This window comes from Schistocerca americana, chromosome X, assembly GCF_021461395.2.
Source record: "Schistocerca americana isolate TAMUIC-IGC-003095 chromosome X, iqSchAmer2.1, whole genome shotgun sequence".
Lineage (NCBI taxonomy): Eukaryota > Metazoa > Arthropoda > Insecta > Orthoptera > Acrididae > Schistocerca > Schistocerca americana.
Window position 1 is genome coordinate 772,417,771 of NC_060130.1, and position 14,477 is coordinate 772,432,247.

A 14,477-nucleotide genomic window follows, 5' to 3' on the forward strand; every position below is an offset into this window, starting at 1 on the left:
TTTGTGGCACAACTTGACTAAAAGAAGGGACTGGTTGGTAGGACATGTTCTGAGGCATCAAGGGATCACAAATTTAGCATTGGAGGGCAGCGTGGAGGGTAAAAATCGAAGAGGGAGACCAAGAGATGAATACACTAAGCAGATTCAGAAGGATGTAGGTTGCAGTAAGTACTGGGAGATGAAGAAGCATGCACAGGTTAGAGTAGCATGGAGAGCTGCATCAAACCAGTCTCAGGACAGAAGACCACAACAACAACAACAACAACCTAAGGACATCACACACATCCATGCCCGAGGCAGGATCCGAACCTGCGACCGTAGCGGTCGCGCGGTTCCAGACTGAAGCGCCTAGAACTGCTCGGCCACTCCGGACGGCTGTACGAGATCACAGGAAATCATATTACTGATAAATGGCTTTTATCACCTGGAAGTTAGAAGAATGACAGTCTGACTGGGACGTTAGGATAACTGCAACGACGGTTTGCAACATATTACGGAGGTTCAAAATGGTTCAAATGGCTCTGAGCACTATGGGACTTAACACCTGAGGTCATCAGTCCCCTAGACTTAGAACTACTTAAACCTACCTAACCTAAGGACATCACACACATCCATGCCGAAGGCAGGATTCGAACCTGCGACCGTAGCAGCAGCGCGGTTCCGAACTGAAGCGCCTAGAACCGCTCGGCCACAACGGCCGGCCCATATTACGCAGCATCAGGAACAGGCTCAAACTGCACGTCATTGTCCCTATTCGAGGTATAGTGCCACTATTAACAGGTCACGGCCCATATCCCAAACGTTTGCTTCGAGTGGGACGTAGTAACACACCATTGTTATAATTGTGTGTGAAGTCTTATGGGACTTAACTGCTAAGGTCGTCAGTCCCTAAGCTTACACACTACTTAACCTAAATTATCCTAAGGACAAACACACACACCCATGCCCGAGGGAGGACTCGAACCTCCGCCGGGACAGCCGCACAGTCCATGACTGCAGCGCCCAGACCTCTCGGCTAATCCCGCCCGGCAGTAACACACCAATCTGCGAACGTGGAGAGGAAGGTTCCGCTTATCATGTCGTTTTCAGGTAGAGAGAGACTGCAGACAGTTAGACTGTGGCCCGTAAACAATTGTAAGTGGCTAAAACTTGTGGACTATAGTTAATATGATTGCATATAGAGTATCTAAAAGGCAATTTCTTAACTTTCAATTTATAAGTGGATATTCTGAATATCAAAATATCGATAACAGTTCGCAAGAAGCGTTTCGTCCAAGAAAGAATGCCATGGCCACCAACGTGGGTATGCAAACTATGCATAGACTAGGCGAGTGCCGAGGTACGCACATACCAATGTGGACAATGAAAAACAGTATAGTAAGAACAGGTTTAGAAATAGGTATGGTTATAGTTATTCGCCAAACCTCGAGGTATTCCGAGACTACCTGTAGGATATCTAGTAATATACGCTGGAAGCTATTCATTTCGAACTTAAGTTAATTCCTTTTATTTTATGTGTTTTTTTAAACTGATTTTTATTTTCAGTATTTTGTTTTATTTCAACTTTAATATTACGAATGGTTATTGTTAACATAAATTACTATATACATAATATAAAACATTGTATGTCACCATGATCGTTGAACATGTACGACCTGTTTAGAGTTTCCAGATAACAGGTATATAATTCGTGCCAGTAAACTGAACTGAATCGAATACCGTGACCCGGGCTTACTCATTCAGGTTAACGTGATCATGAATCAGGATGATTAATTCAGCATTCTTAGTGATGAAGCGTTGCCCTTCCTTCTCATCTTCATGATGAGTATATTATGGACACTCACGTCTGGAAACACCCGTGTTCACAGAACTTCACCGATACGTTCCTGGTTTCATGTGTACTTAGGTACCCAACCGCATTTCGATTGGCCCGCTAAATCACCCGATCTTAACGCCTTAGAAAATTTCTGGTACTATCTGAAACTGTCAGTGAAACACATAAATGAATATTCCCGCATTCTGGTAGCTCTAGAGGATCTCATCATCAATCAGTGGCTTTAGTTGGACATTGCACACCTGGAGGAACTTCCTCGGTGAACTGATGCTATAGTGGAAGACAGTAGAGGTCCTACATCTTTAGCGTGATATTTCCAGGGAATGATCTTTTGTCGGTGTGTTTATTAAAAAAGAAACACTTTCCTAATGTTCTGCAACTACGATGGGTGTTTTTAAAGTAAATACTGTTTTGAAACTCCGCCACTGCAGCGTTGCGGTCAGCATTTGGCGCAAGAACGCTGCGTACCGCACTCTGTTGGCAAGCCACAGGCGCCATTACAGAGTCATTCGCCTTGGTTGGTTGATTTGGGGGAAGGGATCAAACAACGAGGTCATCAGTCCCATCGGAAAAGGGGAGTATGGTGAAGTAAGTCGGCAGTGCCTTTTCAAAGGAACAGCCACGGCATTTGCCTGAAGCGATTTAGGGAAATCACGGGAAACCTAAATCAGGAAGGCCGGACGCGGGTTTGAACTGTCGTCCTCCCGAATACGAGTCTAGTGTGCTAAACACTGCGTCAGCTCTCTCGGTGTCATTTAGCTCAAATGGTTCAAATGGCTCTGAGCACTATAGGACCTAACATCTGAGGTCATCAGTCCCCTAGAACTTAGAACTACTTAAACCTAACTAACCTAAGGACATCACACACATCCATGCCCGAGGCAGGATTCGAACCTGTGACCGTACCGGTCGCACGGTTCCAGACTGAAGCGCCTAGAACCGCTCGGCCACTCCGGCCGGCCGGTGTCATTAGGCGTATTTACGTTTGTTTGTGAGTATTTGAAATGTCTTCTCCGATTGAGAATCACACCGACTGTTAAATACGCGCTTTGATTTGTTTTCTTAGTGATAAGGGTGTGAAAGTGGCTGAAATCCATCATCCGATAAGTGTAGTGTATGGAGGAGACATTACGAGCAATGGGGTGCTACGGAAATGGGTGTACACTTTTAAAGATGGCCATACGAATGTGCATTATGAGGACCTCCAGACATTACTGACGCTTTGGTGCACAAAGTTGATGAAAAAGTGAGAGAACAGACGCTTTACGATTTCGACATTATGTGATGATTTTTCTCACCTGTCAAGACATGTGCTTTATACAGTTGTTACAAAATGTTTAATTTATCAAAAGTTATGCCCACGCTTGCTACCGACAGCGCTGATTGAGGTGTGCAAACACAAACGTTTAGCCAGTTCTTTGACTTCCCTAGAGCAATACAGTGAGGAAGGTTTTTAAGCCAAAATGTCACAGCATTAAACATGGGTGACATCCGTTACAAAAATCATTCCAGACATGGAACGGATACTTCCAGATATCACGAAGAGCACAGGGTGCAGCCAATCGGAGGTGGTGGCTCATATCGGTACCAATGATATGTGTCGCTTTGGATCGGGAGAGATTTTCTATAGATTTTCTCTGGTTTCGAGTGGCTATCAGAAGTGGTAAAGGCTGCCAACATTCCTTGTGTGATGAAAGCAGAGCCCACCATTTGCAGCATAGTCGACAGGATCGATAACGCCGGCCGCGGTGGCCGAGCCGTTCTAGGCACTTCAGTCCGGAACCGCGCGACTGCTACGGTCGCAGGTTCGAGTCCTGCCTCGGGCATGGATGTGTGTGATGTCCTTAGGTTAGTTAGGTTTAAGTAGTTCTAAGTTCTAGGGGACTGATGACCTCAGATATTAAGTCCCATAGCGCTCAGAGCCATTTGAACCATTTTGATCGATAACAGACCTATGGTACAGCGCCGAGAGAAGCGTCTGAATCAGAGGCTCAGACGGTTCTAAGCCTGTGTAGACTGCAGATTCCTCGACTTGCATCATAGGGTGGTGGGGTTTCGGATTCCGCTAAATTGGTCAGGAGCCCATTACATGCAGAAGGCAGCTACACTGGTAACTGTGGCTGGGTGGCGTGGTCTGGGCGGTTTTTTATGCTAGAGGGCCTCGGCGAAACAAGAAAGGGCTTCAGCCTAAAAAAGCATGCAGGTCGAACACAGGAAGAACGTAGATCTAGGAACTATCGGTATAACAGTTGCAAATTGTCGTAGCTGTGTTGGGAAGGGACCAGAGCTCCAAGCGGTAATAGAAAGCACTGGCGCTCAAATCGTTATAAGCCCTGAAAGCTGGCTAAAGCCAGAGAGAAGCTCAGCCGAAATTTTTGCGAAGGACCTAACGATGTTCATAAAGGATAGGCTAAACACAGTTGGCGGTGACGTGTTTGTTTCTGTTAGAAGTAGCTTATCTTGTAGCGAAATTGAAGTAGATAGTCCCTGTGAGTTAATATGAGTAGGGCTTTTATTTATTTATTTATTTAGCGAATGGCATCTACATAGTAAAATTGGGTAGAGCTCATGCTTGGCAACCGGAATAAAATGATAATTGTATCCTTTTACCGACCTCCCAACTAAGATGAAACAATTGCTGAAAGGTTCAAAGAAAACTTGAGTCTAATTTCAAACGAGCACCCGATTCATAAAGTTATAGTTGGAGGTCACTTCAATTTACTCTCGATATGTTGTCGAAAATACATGTTTAAATCCGTAGGTACGCATAAAACATCGATCGAAATTGTGCTAAACGCATTATCTGAAAATTATTTCTAGCAATTAGTTCATGTGCCCACTCGAATAGTAAACGGTTGTGAAAACACATTTGTCTCTTAGTAACAAATAATCCTGAGCTAATAAGGACCATCAAAACGGATACAGGGATTAGTGAACACTGATTTGTAGCGAGTCTGAACACCGTAACTCCCAAAGTCTCCAAAAATTAACAGAAAATATATCCTTGCAAAAAAACAGATAAAAATTCGCGTGACGCCTTCCTGAGAGACACTCTCCACTCCTTCCAAACTAACAATGTAAGTGTAGACTAGGTGTGGTTTGAATTCAAAGAAATAGTATCAACAGCAATTAAGAGATTTAGATTAGAACACTGCTACAGGAACAACGAAAGAAGTGTGCCGAATTTAAACGAGCTCAAAATCTCCAAGATTGGTGATTTTTCACAGAAGCTTGAAATTTGGCCCGGACATCAATGCGAGATGCTTATAATAGTTTCCACAACGAAACTTTCTCTGGAAACCTGGCAGAAAATCCAAAGAGATTCGGGTCGTATGTAAAGTATGTTAGCGGCAATACACAATCAGTGCCTTCTCTGCGCGATAGCAATGGAAATGCTATCGATGACAGTGCTGCTAAAGCAGAGTTGCTAAATAAAGCGTTCCGGAATTCCTTCACTAAAGAAGACGAAGCAAATATTCCAGAATTCGAATCGAGAACAGCTGCCAACATGAGTAACTTAGAAGCAGATACCCACGGAGTAGCGAAGCAACTTAAATCACTTAATAAAAGCAAGTCTTAGGTCCAGATTGTATACCAGTTAGGTTCCTTTCAGAGTACGCTGAGACAATAGCTCCATATATAACAATTAAACGTTGTGTGCTGTCCTTAGGTTAGTTAGGTTTAAGTAGTTCTAAGTTCTAGGGGACTGATGACTATAGCTGTTAAGTCCCATAGTGCTCAGAGCCATTTTGAACAATTAAACACAACCGCTCGCTCGACGAAAGATCCGTACCCAAAGGGTGGAAAGTTGCACGGGTCACATCAATATTCAAGAAAGGCAGTATGAGTAATTCACTAAATTACTGGCCCATTTCATTAAAATCGATATGCAGCAGGATTTTGGAACATATATTGTGTTCGATCATTATGAATTATCTCGAAGAGAACGGTCGTCTCAGTTGAGTTGGGTTGTTTGGGGAAGGAGACCAGACAGCGAGGTCATCGGTCTCATCGGATAAGGGAAGGACGGGAAGGAAGTCGGCCATGCCCTTTGAGGTCGTCTCAGTTATGCGACTGGATTCATGACTTCCTGTCAGAGAGGTCACAGTTCGTAGTAATGGTAGTAACTGATGCAAAGTCATCGAGTAAAATAGAAGTGATTTCTGGAGTTCCCCAAAGTAGTGTTATAGGTCCTCTGTTGTTCCTTATCTACATAAACGATTTGAGAGACAATGTGAGCAGCCGCCTTAGGTTGTTTGCGGATGATTTCGTCGTTTATCGAACTCACGAGCTGCCCGGATTATTTGACTGGGAAGAACTTGACCGCCCTCCGTACAGCTCAGATCTAGCGTGCAAAGACTACCACGCGTTTCTGCAGTTGAAGAAGTATCTGGGTGGTCAGCGCCACGAGGACAATGAAGATGTCAAAACGACCGTGTTACGTTGGTGGGAATTATGTAGACAAGTATATTAAAGTACAGGCTTTAATGTAAAAATAAAACTGCCAAGAAAAGTCTACTTGTTTTATTTTTATTTCATAACGATTCTTACTTAAAAACACGTTTCGTATTAACTTGGCCCGTAAGTTACAAGGCTTTTTTCGAGCTTAGGTTTCCGCAAAAATAAACAGGAAATGAAAAACAATTCAATCAATAATATATTCTTAGTTATGGTTTAAACTTCTCCCCAACGTTCAACGAGCTGTTCAGGGTCTCGATGGTAGAAATCACCCGGGTTCTACACTAAGAAATCGTCCCGGCAGCCTTTAAGTCCACGGCATTACTGAGCGAAACGCAAGCAGTTCATTCGAAAGGGATCAGAACAGATGGAAATGCGAAGGAATCGAGTCGGGAGAATACAGATGATGTGGCAGCACGTCTTAGCCAAGCGATTTAAATGGCTTCCTTGGCGATGTGAGGACGGCGTCGCTTTGGAGGAGAACGGTATGTCGCCGATCGGGTCATCTTTGCTGCATAGCGCTTTCGAGTCGTTCCATTTGTTGAACGTAAAGTTCAAGAGTCAAGTTCGTGATGAATCATGAATGTCTTTGAGGTCGAAATTGCAGTCTTTGAGTTGCGTAATCCAATGTCGAACCGTCCTAAGAGGCTTCGCTTCTTCACTATACACCTCAAAATTTCCTCGGGAAGTTTCTGTTGCTTTCACATCCCGATTAAAAGCAGTAGAAGAACGTGTCGAAAATGTTCGAATCTGTCGACCTGCCACTCCCTTCTAATGACCTGAAAAGAACAGAAAGTGTGTAATCATCAAGAAACCAAACACACAATTTTGTAGAACACATAATTCTGTATCAAAAAACATAAAACGCATTCCCGCAACATATTATTTTTCACGTAAAATTTCACTTACAGGAAATCGTTAGGACTTATGGACCAACCCAGTATTAATCTTCCACCTGAGATAGCATAAGAAGCCGAAAATCGGTTAGTGATCAAACAACTAATAATTGTAGAACATCAGGAAATTGTTTCCTTTTTTGATATTAGTGTGTAAAGAATTTACCTATTAGATAACAATATTTTAAATAACCGGTTTCAGTGTCGACTATCGATCACCTTCAGGTCAGTTACTGTGAAAAACAACTTTGTCTAACAGTACCAAGTTGCGCAGTAGCTGCAGTTAAAGAGACAATGATTTGTTTAACTGTATGATATTGCATTGTCTGTGTTGTTCAGAACTACGATGTGAGTTTTCTTCGGACATGCACGTGTGTCCGAGGGAACGGATACTGCGGCGACTACAGTCATTATGAAATAAATGAAATGTAATGTAGTTGCGAATATGGATACCAATCAGCTATATAACGGAATGACGATAGTGAAAATTTGTGCCGCACCGGTACTCGAAGCCGGGTTTCCCGCTTATCGCGAGCGGTCGCCTTACCAGTAGGCTATCCGAACACGCTTCGCGGCCGGGCCCAAACTTCCAAATGTCGTTAACCGTGAGCTTACAACCTGCACTCGTATATCCCTCGGGTGCACTCCCATATAGGGAGACATTTTAATTGAAATTCTCTTGCCCAGTGTCTGCGGATGCATACGATATTGCAGTGCCTGTGTTGTACGATGGAATGTTCCTTTGGACATGAATCCATGTGCGAACGCAATTTCATTTAGAGGTCGTAGGAAACAGACGGGAGTAGAGCTACCCGTCCCTGAGACACGGAGTGCTTTTATCAAGTGTAAAGCTCGCGAAGCACTGCCAGCCAACAATGACGGGTGGCAGAATTGGTGTGCACCATATGAAGAGGAGTTGAACAGAACTGTGTGGGGCTGTACATGGTACACGGCGTGGCGCGCAACAGTTGGTCGATCGAGGAGGGGGAAGGGGGGGGGGGCGGTCGGTAGTGCTGCGGCCATGTCCTTCCGAGGGCTGCATCCCTTCCTCCCTCCCGCCCCACTTCCTGCCACATCCCCTAGCTGGATACACACATACGTCGGTCTTTCTGACTGAAAACCAATACGTTGCGAGATCTGTTTCCCAATTAGAACATTCCGAACTACATATTTGCTTCATCCTCTCAGAAATCGATAGAAGTTATGTGTGTTATGTTCGTTGTTTTCTGAACTGGTAACAGTGCATATTTCAGAGAAAAAATTTGCTTTTGACTAGTATTAACTTCACTACGCAAAACACGCCTACAGAGAGACAAAAATTACGCTGACTGACAAACTTTTCTCTCTTAAGCCACATACACACTGCCATTAGGAACATGTTTGTGTTGTTAACGTGTTTCCTGTGCTGCTCGTAGCATGTTTTCAACTTTGTTTCTTGTTAAGTGCTCTGTCCACATTGTCGACAAATTTACGAGGAGTGGAAATGTCAAACGTTTTAAGTGCCATTTTTTCGCCAAAGCGTTTTCAGTGTTATTGTATTTTCTGTACTTTTCTTGACTAGGTTTAAGTGTTAAATCACAGAGAAAAATGCTTCAAAGACAGATGATACATGGTATTTGTGCGAAGTAGTGTTTCCCTCTGGATTTCCAAGTGCCATGCACCATAGTCTCTTCGATTTAGTAGACGCACAGTTTGTGTGATAAGCAGAGTACATGTAAGCTTTTGTTTGTATCAATAAAACATCATTGTAACGGAAAGAGATAATTTGGATTTAAAAATTGGTAAAACGTCGGAGTAGTGAACAGACAAAACAACGTGTGTCTGGTAAGCCTTTTGAAAAGGGGAAGACAAGGCACAGAGTTCCTGATGAACAGCCACCGAACAATGAGGTCAGTAAGTTTGATTAGTAATTCAGTAGCATTAACTTTATGTATTTGCTTCATCCAGCTCGTATGTTGAAAGTAGTATTCGTGATCTCATATTTACTGTCTGAATTAAATTATTATTGTGAATTACCTGAACCAGTTTTTAAAATTAGTTTGCACTATTGTTTTGGGCTTCTTCCAAGTGCAGTTATAGATGCAATGACATACCGTTTCAATAGAAGGTCATACTTTTCGATAAGTGACTATCGTTCTGTTAGTTAAAACATTAAAGCCATATTTCTGTACTTGTATAAGTAAAATATAGTGCCTCAGTATTAATGATATTTGGAACTAAAACTTTCTTACTGAGAGTTACAGCTTGTCCGTTCCTTGGTATGTTACCTAGAACGTTCTTAATATACAGGGTGATTCAAAAAGAATACCACAACTTTAGGAATTTAAAACTCTGCAACGACAAAAGGCAGAGCTAAGCACTATCTGTCGGCGAATTAAGGGAGCTATAAAGTTTCATTTAGTTGTACATTTGTTCGCTTGAGGCGCTGTTGACTAGGCGTCAGCGTCAGTTGATGCTAAGATGGCGACCGCTCAACAGAAAGCTTTTTGTGTTATTGAGTACGGCAGAAGTGAATCGACGACAGTTGTTCAGCGTGCATTTCGAACGAAATACGGTGTTAAACCTCCTGATAGGTGGTGTATTAAACGTTGGTATAAACAGTTTCCAGAGAATGGGTGTTTGTGCAAAGGGAAAAGTTGGTCCCTTTTTCTTCGAAGGTGCTACTGTAACTGGACTACAGTATCTGGAGATGTTAGAGAATTGGCTGTTCCCTCAGCTCGAACAAGAAGCACAACAATTCATATTTCAGCAGGATGGAGCGCCACCACATTGGCACTTATCTGTCCGTAACTACCTGAACGTCAACTACCCGAGGCGATGGATCGGCCGCCAGGCAGCCCGTGACAGAGCACTTCATCACTGGCCTCCAAGAAGCCCTGATCTTACCCCCTGTGATTTTTTTCTTGTGGGGGTATGTTAAGGATATGGTGTTTCGGCCACCTCTCCCAGCCACCATTGATGATTTGAAACGAAAAATAACAGCAGCTACCCAAACTGTTACGCCTGATATGCTACAGAGAGTGTGGAACGAGTTGGAGTATCGGGTTGATATTGCTCGAGTGTCTGGAGGGGGCCATATTGAACATCTCTGAACTTGTTTTTGAGTGAAAAAAAACATTTTTAAATACTCTTTGTAATGATGTATAACAGAAGGTTATATTATGTTTCTTTCATCAAATACACATTTTTAAAGTTGTGGTATTCTTTTTGTATCACCATGTATTATTTGCTTTCCAAATGGCCTAATTATTTTTAGCAGTGATGAAGTGACGAATGGCGCACTAGACTAGCTTGGGACCGCTCAAGCGAATGGGCACGTAAAATTCTGCTTTAAGAATAATTTTGTTTGTGACGTCAAACAAACCGATGCTTTCTGTCGAGACTGGGCGTCGCGTGAAAGACATAATGAGCTATATTTTTCTGGGCTGACTTCAGCTACACAATGCAAAAACATCTGCTGAAATACCAGAGAAAATGCCCCTCACGAATCTTGGGAGAGACACTGTATACATATTTTGTTCCTGTACTATACAGATTATAATGTTAACTCACTAAAGATGCCTGATTCGATGTAACAGATGGCCCGAAAGCCCTAGCCTTGGTAGCTGAAATACGAGGGTTGTCCAGAAAGTAAGTTCCGATCGGTCACTAAATGGAAACCACAGTGAAATCAGAAACATTTTATTTGCAAGAGTTGGTTACACTTTCCAAATACTTCTCAACATAGTCGTCGCTCCGACTTAGGCATTTTTCGGAGCGTTATACCAAATTTCCAACAAAATCGTCATAGAAGGCAGGTGCCTGTGCTTTCCGATAATTCACTATGCTGGTCTATAGCGCAAAGCCTGCGTCCAAGTGTTGTCTCCGTATCCAGCGTTTCATGAGAACAGAAATGATACTCAGGACGAGCCAATTATGGCTGTGTTGTGGGTGATCGAACACTTCCCATCGCAAATGCTGGAGGAGCGCCTTCACTGCCCCTGCAGAGTGCGGCTGAGAATTGCCATGAAGAAGGAAGTGCGTGGCAGTTATGTTAGGTGGGTTGCATTCATTAAGGCGAAGCCTCTCACCGGGCCCTCCTACTTGGTGGGAGACATCGTTGTTCTAGGTACCTTTACTCGCTCACAGTGCGCTCACGACTGAAAAGAGCGCCTTGATGCGATCGATGTTCACACTAGAGACACTACCCATTACATCTGTGCAAACTCCATCGGGTTTTCACTATGGTGTCCATTTCGCGACCGATCGGAACTTACTTGCTGGACGACTCTCGTAAATGCAGCACAATAATAATGAAAACTGGATAGTGGGAGTAGGATTCGCGTACTGAGGGTCCCATATAGGCTTATTTGTGTATACAGATAGTTCATTCGTCCTGGGAATCGAGCATCTCGACGAGTTTTACCTGTTATCGACACAGATACTGGTAAGACGTCGATTCAGAGAATGCTAAGTCCGTATCAACATCACTACAATAACTCCTGAGACAAGTCTGGACTTACAAAAAAGCAGCAAGAAGATGACTTGGTTTATATACACTACAGAGCCGAAGAAATTGGTACACCTGCCTAATATCCTGTAGGGCCCCCGCTCGAGCATGCAGAAGTTCCATAACACGACCTGGCATGGACTCAACTAATGTCTGAAGTAGTGCTGGAGGGGAACTTACAACACGAATCCTGCAGGGCCGAACATAAATCCGTAAGACTACGAGGGGGTGGAGATCTCTTCTGTACAGCACGTTGCAAGACACCCCAGATATGCTCAATAGTTTTCATGTCTGGGGAGTTTCGTGGCCAGCGGAAGTGTTTAAAATCAGAACAGTGTGACTGGAGCCACTCCGTAGCAATTCTGGATGTGTGGGCTGTCGATTTGTCCTGCTGAAATTGCACACGTCCGTCGGAGTGCACAATGGACACGAATGGTTGCAGATGATTCGACAGGATGCTTACGTACGTGTCACCTGTCGTAGTCGTATCTAGATGTATTATGGGTCCTATATCACTCCAACTGCACACGCTCCCTACCATTACAGAGCGTCCACCAGCTTGAACAGCCCCTGTTGACATGCAGGGTCCATGGATACATAAGGTTGTCTCCATACCCGTACACGTTCATCCGCTCGATACAATCTGAAATGAGACTCACCCGACTAGGCAACGTGTTTCCAGTCATCAACAGTCCAATGTCGATGATGACGAGCCCAGGCGAAGCGCAAAGCTTTGTGTAATGTAGTCATCAAGGCTCCGAAAGCCCATATCGATGATTTTTCGTTGAATGGTTTGTACGCTGACATCTGTTGATGGCCCAGCATTGAAATCTGCACCAATTTGCGGATGAGTTGGCCTTCTGTCACGCTGAATAATTCTCTTCAGTCGTCGTTGGTGCCGTTCTTGCAGGATCTTTTTCCGGCCGTAGCGATGTAAGAGATTTGATGTTTTTTTATCGGATTCCTGATATTCACGGTACACTCGTGAAATGGTCGTACGGGAAAATCACCACTTCATCGCTACCTCGGAGATGCTGTGTCCCATCGCTCGATCGACAACTGTAATATCATGTACAAACTCACTTACAATTTGATAACCTACGATTGTAGTAATAGTAAGCGATCTAACAACTGCGCCAGACATTTGTATTATACAGGCGTTGCCGACCGCAGCGCCGTATGAAAGCTATTTACACATCTCTGTATTTGAATACCCATGCTTATACCAATTTCTTTGGAGCTTCAGTGTATATAAAGGAAGATGATTTAATAAAATGTTTTTTTTATTTACTAACTAAAACATAACTGCAACAACTTACATTTTATGTTTGCATGCAGTAATGTTTATCTATTGTGCTTTTGACGGATGATTAATGCCATGTAAGTTATAATGGTAACAAGATATTTTTATGCGATATAATTGTAATTTAATAATTTTCGGAATTTTTCAGCTTATTTGTACCGTGAAGCTTTCACTCTTGTGAAATTTTGCAATTCTAAGTCGACGGGAAGTACGCTAGAGGATTTGATGAATGGGTTTGTGATTATCAGAATACGTGACATAAATGGTCGTACCTTCTGATTGCATTGATGTAAATACGTGAATGTTTTACAAGACGTAATGACCGTAGACCGTGTTGCCTTACATAAATCTTAACTCGATACATCTATCCGTTCCTGAGAAAAAAGGAGTCTTAACAGACGGACAGACAGACAGCCAGACGAATAACTAAGTGCTCCTATAAGGCTCCATATTTTAGCGATTCAGGTACAGAACCTTAAAAATAACGTAAATACTTCCTGTTAGTCTTTTTAGTTCGGAAACGGGAGATGAATTTCAGAGTCAAGCATGTTTATTTCTTACCGTGTAAAATTAAAGGTAACTCAATGAAATAAACGTAATATGATTGCATACTTTATCGAATTGTTATTATATCAACGGGAGGGCATACGCCATTGTCGTTATAGTATTAATTCCTCGACAGTGTAGTCACTCCCTGCGTTGTTGTTTTGCATGGGTCAAGGGAACAATGCTTTTCGCTACCCCTGCCACATTCTTTCACGGTATAAATTCCAAGTTTTTATAGAATTCCATGTCTGTCTCATAAGCACTCCATTCAATTTAAACTTTTTTCTTTTTGATTTTGGGAGTTCTCGCCATTTTCCACGGCATATCGTTGCTGAATACGATGCATTCACATGCTTCACTGCCCTCCTGCATCTGCAGCATCTTTCTCTGAAGCTGAGAACGGTCTTTTTGTGATTCATGTTGAAGTTGTAGGCGTGATGACTGGGTGTTGTGTGATGTCCTTAGGTTGGTTAGGTTTAAGTAGTTCTAAGTTCTAGGGGACTGATGTCCATAGCTGTTAAGTCCCATAGTGCTCAGAGCCATTTTATTTAAGTCGTAGGTCTGCTGTATTTGACTTTTATGAAACTCGTTGTTTACATTTCCCACTCAGTTTGCATTCTGTTATTTGGAAATAGACTTTTCAGCTAGGACCGATAATATGTTAATATTACAATAATTATTCTGTACACTATGTCTACACATTACACTGTTTAAAAATTTTTATGTGTATTTGAAATTTTGAACATAATATTTTCAGCGAATGCACACACTAGCAATAATTGCTACGTTTTCTGTCACCATTTGTTTAATATCTTGTTTCTGAAAATTTTATTATGTGACAATCTGTTTACCGTTTTGGTTTTCCCAAATTTTTCTAAACTCTCATTCTGGCCATTTTATCTAGAATAATGTTGCCATTACAGTTTTTGTACATTTTTAAAACTGTTAAGA